This window comes from Petaurus breviceps, unplaced genomic scaffold (genome assembly GCF_028583685.1).
Source record: "Petaurus breviceps papuanus isolate PSGF00001 unplaced genomic scaffold, PetGlider_PUasm1.0 171, whole genome shotgun sequence".
Taxonomy (NCBI): Eukaryota; Metazoa; Chordata; class Mammalia; order Diprotodontia; family Petauridae; genus Petaurus; species Petaurus breviceps.
In genome coordinates this window covers 22,902,474-22,912,758 of record NW_027185754.1, presented here as the reverse complement: position 1 = coordinate 22,912,758, position 10,285 = coordinate 22,902,474, and positions in this window count along the sequence as shown.

Here is a 10,285-nt window from a genome sequence, read left to right as displayed (position 1 = left end):
CTTTTACGTGAATTGGAGGAGGTGAGAGCTGGAGCCCCACGCAAGTCCTGTTTCTACTCTGCCATCTTGACTCCACCCCTAGAAATGTTTATTCTGCTTCCCTTTGAGTCACACAATGACACTCCCATGCTACATGTAGGGGACATCCCTCAAAATATTAACCTCCCTTTGCCCCCAAGCCCTTGCTTCTTTGAAAACTTGAGTTCTGCAAAACAGGATCATTTCACCTTTAATTTATTTATGGCTAAGTTAAATGACTTTCCTGGAGTCATAAAGTACTAGCTGTGTAACCTTCTACAAGTCACTTTACCTTCATGGGCCTCAGTTTCCACCTTTATAAAACAGAGACAATATTTGCACTACCTTATAGGGTTGTTGTAAGAAAAGTACTTTACAGGGGGCAGCTAGGTGGCTCAATGGATAGAGCATTGGGCATGGAGTCCAGAAGACCTGAGTGCAAATTTGGTCTTAGACATTAGCTGTGAGACTCTGGGCAAGTCACTCAACCCTGTTTGCCTCAGTTACCTAATTTGTAAAATGAGCTGAAGAAGAAAATGGCAAACCACTCCAGTTTTGGCCTAGAAAACCCCAAATGAGGTCACAAAGAGTTGGACATGACTGCAAATGACTGAACAACAGCAGTCCCAGCCATCACCACACCATACTGCTTGTATGTCATGACTGCATTCTTTCCCCCAGTTTCTAAATCTCCTTTATATATTGTGTTCCACCATATAAGCACCTTGAGGACAGGGATTGAACAGGCTTGTTTATATCTGTATTCCTAGCACTAAACACTGACAACAAATGAGACCCCATTCAGCCACAGAAATTTTACCTGACAAGGAGGGTAGATGGAGTCAGATTACTCTGAGCACTGTTCCAACTGTGCAAAGCATAGCTGCATACTTTTACAAGTTTCTGAATGAGTGTTGCCCTGTCAACAAGGAAAATATCAACAATGACTAGAATATTTTTCTGGGTTTGGTTTTATCCTGCATCAGAGAGGAGAAATATTTCCTGGTACATAGTGCTTTAAAACCAGTTTTGGTACCTGAAATCACTAGGTCTTTTACTAATGCAGCTCCTTGTTCAATATGGAATCAGTCTTACTCTCCTTTCTCAAGACAATGCTTGAGATACTAATATTATGCACTTAATGTATGCTTGCTCTATCTATCATCTCTCTACCACCTATTATTTATCTAAAAACATTATAGCTATGTTTAAGGCATTATTATTTTAATTGGAATTTAACATGGTTATTTAATTCTCACTTGGAGGTAAATTGAGGTATATACAATCTCCAAGTTGGAAGGGACCTCACAGACCATTTTATCTAATCCATTCCTATGTAAGAATTCCTGTCTTCAACAAAAAAAGAAGTCCTGGCTCAATTTTATGTATCCACAATAAAAGCCACAATGTGCAAGGACTGATTTTGATAGATTTAGCCCTTCTTAGCAATGCAAGGACCTAAAACAATTCCAAAGAACACATGATGGAAAATATCAGTCACATCCAGAGAAAACTATGGAGTTGGAATGCAGAACAAAACAGACTATTTTCTTTTTTGTTTTACTTTTTCTTTTTTCATGGTTTTTCCCATTTGTTATAATTCTTCTATGCGACATGACTAATGTGAAAATCTCCTTAAGAGGAATGTATGTGTAGAACCCATATCATATTGCAAGTTGTCTTGGGGAGGGAAGGGGAGAAAACTTAAAACTTATGGAAATGATTGTTGAAAACTAAAAATAAATAATTTAATCTTTTTAAAAAAGAAAAGAACAGAACTAGGAGACCTATTTTATACAGTGACTATACTAATGTAAAGGAAAATAATGAAATGACTTCAGAACTCTGGTGACTTCTAAAAACTGATGATGATACATGTCTTTTGCCTCTTGACAGAGAGATATAAAAGGAGGCACATTTTTTAGACCTGGCTAATGTGTTCATGTGCTTTGTTTGACCCTATTTGTTATACATAGGGCTTCTGTTGGGGGGGGGGGGTGTAGGTGAAGAGTTAGTGAATAATCAAGAAAGCATTTAAACACATGGGGAAAAAAACAAAAAAGGAACTTAGGAGAGGATGTGAACAGGACAAGTCTTTTACTACCTTTTTAAACTTCATATACACTTAAAAAAAACAGATGCTGACAGTATATAACAGATGTTCCCAGTTTCACATTCAATCTTGTTTTCAGTTCATTGTATATTAAAATGTTTGCATTTATTTATGATTGCTAAATTCATATTAAAATACAATTAAAATTTAATTTTTTTGTGTGTTCACCTTCCCATCCACTTGATGAGATTACAAGGCATTTACCTTTGTCAGAAGGACTGATCCCATGGACCTAAACTTGTGTTCTAACCTCTTGCTGACAGAACACAAGAAAATTCTCTAGTTGGTTCCCAGTGACTTAGACTGCCTCCAAGGTGATTGGAAATTGAGAATCAAGGGAGACAGACCATTGTCAGAAGTGATGCCCTTTCCCCTGTAGTCTATAAAGATGATCTGTGAAATAATTCAGCTCTTCTTTTTATTTTTTTATTACCCTTTCCCTTTCCTTGGACTTCCAGGCCAGAATACAGTAAAGAGTATAGAATTTCTTCCTCTTCCGCCTCCACTCCAGGAGCAGAAAATGATGACTGGGAGTAGAAGCACATGGGGAGTGATTGCCTTGGTGAAACTAAGAGGGGAGTTCACGGACATTGACTTTCTGACTCCCTTCTGCCTCTCTCTTTCCATCTTCTAGGCACAGTTCAGAGACTATCATTCCTGAGAACAGTTATGACTGGCAAATTATAGGGTAGGTTCTTGGTACAATGGAAAGAGCACTAACTCTGGAGCTGATTTTCAAATCTTGCCTTTGAAATTTACTATATATGTATATATGTGTATATGTGTATACACATACACACACATCCTTGGGAATATCACAAGCTTTTGGGTCTCAGTTTTATCTTTAAATTGTAGGAACTGGACTAGATGGCCTCTGAGGTACCTTTTGGATTTAGGTCAAAGATACTAGAGCTCCCAAGAGATCTCCTAAGCTTGAGACATTCTAGGTTTAATAGTTGAGCATCAGCCTCCCAAAGAGAAAAGCTTTCCTAAATATCTCACTTCTTAGAGAAAGAAGAGAGCTGTCCTGTAACTGGAGGACTAAAGCCATGGTAGGGGATAGGGTGGAAGTGAGAGATGTGAACTTTTACAATTTTGCTATTGCTGTGAGTTGCTTATACAGGGTAGGTCCTGGGTAAATGAAGAGTTTTGTTCATTATGTCATTACCTTCTACCAGAATTTAATGAGATATTTGAATGTTTTATCATTCTGTATTTATTTATGGGCTCCTAGGAGTTCTTTGTATCTTAAGCATTTTTTCTGGGGTGGATGAAATGAGGGCTGTCCCCTACTGAAGTCCATGTTATGCATTAAGTGCCTTTGTGGGAATTAAGGACTCTGTCAACTATTATGGGGAATATCTAAATATAAGCCATATTTATGCTTGATTCATGAAATTTTCTAAGACTTTCCTGGTTCAGGACAAGGGCTATTAGAAAGATTGTGACCTTTTGGAATCATTTTCCAGTATTGAACTGAGTCTATGTGAACCCAGAGTTCCAGAGAAAGGAAGAGCTAGAGAAGGGACATAGATACTATGATATAGTTTGAATAGAGTAATATAATCATGCAACCATCATATCATAGTAATAGATTTAAATCTAAAAGGAATTGTGGAGTTTATTGGGTCTAACTCCCTCATTTTACAGATGAGTAACACTCCTCTGAACTAGATTAAAATATAATTGGGAAATGTTAAACACAATACATAAAAATACAATAAAACATAGGAAATGTTAATATGTGGTTTTCTAAGTCAATTTTAATTGATTCCACCTAAGTGAAATCTACCATGAAGAATGGCTTTTGGCAAAATAGATTTCAGAGGAAAGATAGATAGGATTCCATGGCCTAAAATGGTATGGAGGAAGTCAGCTCAGAAACTGGGAGATAAGAAAAAAATTCTAAATATCTGAAAGGAAACAATTGTCATGAAGGAAGGAAATGGGGTTTATCATAATAGATCTATATGACTGCACAGGGTAATCACCAACTAACTTACATATTTTATTATTATTTTTTTGCCATTTGGAGGGCAATTGGGGTTAAGTAACTTGCCCAAGGTTACATGGCTAGTGTGTGTGTGTGTGTGTGTGTGTGTGTGTGTTAAGTGTCTGAGGCCAGAACTGAACTCTGGTCCTCCTGACTCCAGGGCCGGCGCTTTCTTCACTGCACCACCTAGCTGCCCCTAACTTATATATTTTAAAAGAAACATAAAGAAGATAAAAGCAAGGCATGAATGTAAGAGTATGGTATGTTCCTGTAAAAAGAGTTAGTGGAATCAACCATGATTCCAGGAGATTGATGATGAACTATATTGCCCACCTCCTAATAGAGAGATGGAAGATTCAAGATGCAGAATAAGATATACATATTTGGACATGGACAAAGTGATCATTTATTTTGCTTCATCATGCATATTTGTTACAGGAATTTATTTTTCTTTTTAAAATTTAAATTGGGGGCAAGAGGGAGAAATACAATTCTTTGTTAATTGGAGAATAAAATGAAGTGGAAAAAAGTTAAAATGTTAGGAGTGCTAAAAATCACAATGATTTGAAGCTAATTAGTCAGGGGAGATGAAACTAATAAAAAGATAGATACCATAGTAATACATTATGTATTACATTATATATAATACATAATGCTATTTATTATTTAATATACCTATATAGTAGCAATTTTGATAACTGATGACAGAGAGACAAGAGAACTGCTTAATTCTTATTTAGTTTCTGTTTCCTCACTAAGGAGAATGACTTTTGCCCTGGAGATGACAGAACAAAAATGACTAAACAGGGAATTGATACCCAGGACAAGTAAGGAGATAATAAGCACCTACCCGTCCTTGATGAATCATTGACATTGCTATTTGAAAGACCATGGAGATCAGGAGAGATAAAGCAAGCCTAGACGTGAGTGAACCTTGTCTTTATTTGAAAAAAAAAAAGTAGGTTGAGGGAAAATAGAATGGAATCTACATACCATAAGCCAGTCAGTCAGTCAACAGGCATTTTTTTTAGGTGTTTAATATGTACCAGGCACTGTGCTAAGCATTGGGGATACAAGGAAAGGCAAAAAGCAGTCCTTACTTTCAAGAGGATTCTAATGGGGGAAAGAGCAATAACTAGGTATTTACACTATAGGTACATACACACAAATTTATGCATATGTATATATGCTATTCTGGAGGGCAAAGAATAACCTACTCAGCAAAACTGAGTATAATCCTTCTTTGGAAAAATGGATATTTAATAAAATGGAGGACTTTCAAACATTCCTGATGAAAAGACCAGAACTGAATAGAAAATTTGACATCCAAATGCAAGACTCAGGAAAAGCATGAAAAGGTAGGGATTCAATAAAATTAAACTATTTACATCCTGCATGGGAAGATGATACTTGTAACTCCTAAGAACATTCTCATTATTAGGGCAGTTAGAAGGAGTATACATAGACAGAGAGCACAGATATGAGTACTTACGGGAAAATGTGTATCCTTAAACAGTTGTGTCAATAAAATAGAGAAAAAGCAGATTAATGAATTGAGCATAAAACTAAAAAAGCTAGAAAAATAACAAATTAAAAATACTCAGTTAAACATCATATTGGAAATCCAGAAAGTCAAAGGAGAGATTAATAAAATTGAAGGTAAGAAAAACATTGAACTAATAAAACTAGAAACTGGTTTTATGAAAAAAAAACACAATAAAGTAGATTAACCATTTTAAAAATTTAATTTAAAAACAGAAAGAATAAAATCAAATTGCCAGTATCAAAAATGAAAAGAGTGAATGTACCACCAATGAAGATGAAATTTAAGCAATTATTAGGAGCTATTTTGTCCAGTTATAATGCTAATAGATCTAACAATCCAAGTGGAATGGATGAATATTTACAGAAGCATAAATTGCCTATATTAACAGAAAAGGAAATAGAATACTTAAATAACCTTATCTTAGAAAAAAGAAATGAGCTCCCTAAGGAAAAATCCTCAGGATCAGTTGGAGTCATAAGTGAATTCTACTAAACATTTAAAGAACAATTAATTCCTGTATTATATAAATTATTTGGGAAAATAGGTAAAGAATGATTCCTCCCAAATTCTTTTTACAACACAAATATGGTGCTGATAGCTAAACCAGGAAGAGCAAAAACAGAGAAAGAAAACTAAAGACAAATTTCACCAATGAATATTGATGCAAAAATTTTTAAATAAAATACTAGTAAGGAGATAACAGCAATATATCACAAAGATATCACTATGACCAGATGGGATTTATACCAGGAATACAGGGCTGGTTTGATATTAGGAAAACCATCAGCGTAATCAACCCTACTAATAATAAAACCAACAAAAATCATAATATCATCTCAATAGATGCAGAAAAACCTTTTGACAAAATATAACACTCATTTCTTTGAAAAAAAAAAACCACTAGAAAACATAGAAATAAATGGAGCTTTCCTTAAAACGATAAATAGTATCTATCTAAAATCACCAGCAAGCAGCATCTGTAATGGGGATAAATTAGAAGCCTTCCAAATAAGATCACAGTTCAAGGAAGGATGCCCATTATCACCACTTTTATTCAATATTGTAGCACAAATGTTAGCTATAGCAATAAGACAAAAAAAAAATAGAAGGAATTAGAATAGGCAATGAAAAAACAAAACTATCACTTCTTGTAGATGATATGATGGTATACTTTGAATATCCTAGAGAATTAATTAAAAATAGTTGAAATAATTAACAACCTTAGCAAAAGTTGTAGGATACAAAATGAATCCACCTAAATCATTAGCATTTTTATATATTACAAAGTCCAGCAGCAAGAGATAGAAAGAGAAATTGCATTTAAAATAATTGTAGACAATAAAAATACTTGGGATGTCTACCTGCCAAGACAAGCCCAAGAACTATATGGACACTATTACAAAACATTTTTCACAGAAATAAAGTCGGATCTGAACAACTGGAAAAATATTAATTGCTTATGGGTAGGCTAAGCCAATATAATAAAATAACAATTCTACCTAATTAAATTACCAAAAAATATTTTATAGAGCTAGAAAAAAATAACAAAATTCATCTGGAAGAATAAAAGATCAAGAATATCAAAGGAATTAATAAAAAAAAATGTGCAGGAAGGTGACATAGCCATACCAGCTTTCAAATTATATTATAAAGAGCTAATCATCAAAACAATCTGACACTGCCTAAGAAATAGACTGGTGGTCCAGTGGAATAGATTAAGTATACAATACACAGTAGTAAATGACCATAGTAATAAAATATTTAATAAAACCCAACATCCAAGCTTTTGGGCAAGATCTCATTATTTGCCAAAAATTGCTTGGAAAACTAGAAAACAGTTTGGCAGAAAGTAAGTATAGACCAACATCTCACACTATATACCAAGACAAAATCAAAATGGGTACATGATTTAGAAACAAAAAGTGATACCATAAGCAAATTAGGGGGGCGTAGAATAGTTTACTTATCAGATCTGTGGATAAGTGAAGAATTTTTTTTTTAACCAGAGTATTGCAAGACATATAATGAATAATTTTGATTATATTAAATTTAAACGTTTTTACAAACAAAAACAATGCAACCAAGATTAGAAGGAAAGCAGAAAGCTGAGAAAAAATCTTTACAAGTGTCCCTGATAAAGGCTTCATTTTTCAAATATAAAGAGAAATGAGTCAAATTTGTAAGAATACAAGTCATTTCCCAATTGATAAATGGTTTAAGGATATGAAGAGACATGACATTTTCAGATGAAGAAATCAAAGCTATCTATAGTCATATAAAAATGCTCTAAATCACCATTGATTAGAGAAATGCAAATTAAAACAGCTCTGAGATATTGCTTCACACCTATCAGATTGGCTAATATGACAAAAAAAAAGGAAAAAGATGAATGTTGGAAGGGATATGGGGAAATTGGGAGACTAATACACTCTTGGTGAATTTGTGAACTGATCCAACTATTCTGGAGAGCAATTTGTAATTATGCCCAAAAGGCAATCAAACTGTGCATACCCTTTGCTCCAGCAGTATCACTTACTAGGTCTTTATCCCAAAGAGACTTTATAAAAAGAGAGAAAAGGACCTATTTGTACAAAAATATTTATAGCAGGCCTTTTTATGGTGGCAAAGAATTGGAAGCTGAGGAAATCTATCAATTGGATAATGGCTGAACAAGTCGTGGTATATGATTATAACTGAATACTATTGTGCTATAAAAAATGATGAGCAGGATGCTTTCAGAAAAACCTGTAAAGACTTACATGTTCTGATGCAAAGTGAAGTGAGCAGAACCAGGAGAACATTGTACATAGTAACAGAAATATTGTATGATGATCAACTATGAAAAACTTAGCTATTCCCAGCAATACAATGATCTAAGACACTTCCAAAGGACTCTTAATGAAAAATGCTGTCCATCTCCAGAGAAAGAACTGATGGAGGCTGTGAATGTAGATCAAAGCATACTATTTTTCACATTTTTGTGGGTTTTTTTGGTCTGTGTTTTCTTTCACAACATGCCTAATATGGAAATATGTTTTCATGATTGCACATGTATGACCTATATAAAACTGCTTGCTATCTTAGGGAGGCAGGGTGGAAGGAAGAGGGAGAGAATTTGAAACTTAAAATTTTTAAAAAGAACATTAAAATTGTTTTTACCTGTAATTGATAAAAATAATAACATGTTCTTTCTAAAAAGGTAAATACATTTCTCTGAAGTATTTGGTCCTCATTGAATGAGAAACCTATATCTGTCTTCCTTTAACTATCAATTTCAAAACAATGTTATGCCCTGATATCTTTTCATATCATTCTTGCCAAAGGACTAACTTTCTTCTATGAGGAAGATGAATAAAAGAAAGGTCTCTGGGGCAGCCAGGTAGCACAGCAAGTAAGAGCACCGGCCCCAGAATCAGGATGACCTGGGATCGAATCCAGGCTCAGACACTTAGCACCACAGCCAGAAACACCTGGCAGTGTAACCTTGAGCAAGTTACTTAACCCCAATTGCTAAAAAAAAAAGGTCTCAAAACTCCTGGAAAATAAATGACAATGTTAACCAGATTTAGAGTAGGAACAACTAAATCTCATTAGTGTCATTACCTATCTCTATCCTTGAATGGATTGTACAGTTTAGGAAAATTATTCTCCATGATATGCCGACAATTAGCTATTAATATTATTATTATTATTTGCCTTTTGGAGGGCAATTGGGGTTAAGTAACTTGCCCAAGGTTACGGGCTAGTTTTTTTGTGTATTTTTTGGGTGTGGGTGTGGGTGTTAAGTGTCTGAACCCTCCGGTCTCCTGACTTTGGGGCCAGCACTTTACCCACTGCACCACCTAGCCGTCCCCAATTAACTATTGTTTTGTTTAAAATTAACACTGTTAACTATTGTTCTGTTTCAAATACTGCTGATTGAATTTTCACCTGAGCTCTGTAACTATGTTTTATTTTACTGTGGAATTTTGTCTTTGGGAATACTATGAATTGTGGGTGAAAATAGCTTGTGGCAGAGACAGGTTTTCAAAGACAGGATGAATCTCTCCCTCTCTCTCTGTCTTGGATTTCACTTGCATTCTAAGGATTGAGGCTTAAAATCAGAATAACTTACTGAATAAATTCATCTCTGACAGACATGCTCATAATTCAGAGTTCAGGATTTTTCTTCCACACATAACAAAAAAGAAAAAACAAAACAGTTCAGCAAAATTAACTGACACATCAAAAAATTTGTAGTGTTCCATAACTATAAGAGAATGGAGTACCTTTTCATATTTTGGGGGATCAAGCTTGGCTATTAAGATTTTATTGCATTCCATTTCAATTGTTTTGTTGAAGTTTTTTCTGTTTATATTTCTATAGTCATTGAGTATATTGGTTTCCTGATTCTTTGTACTCCTCTTTGCATAAGTTCAAAATTTTTCCTGGGCTTCTCTAGATTTACAACACAGTAATACTAAATTATATTCCTTTACCACAAATTATTTAGCCATTCTATGATTCATGAGAATCTATTTTGTTTCTAGTTTTTCTTACTTTGAAAAGTGCTGCAATAAATATTTTTGTGTATATAGGGCCTTTCTTTTTATGATCTTTAGAGCATATGATTCAG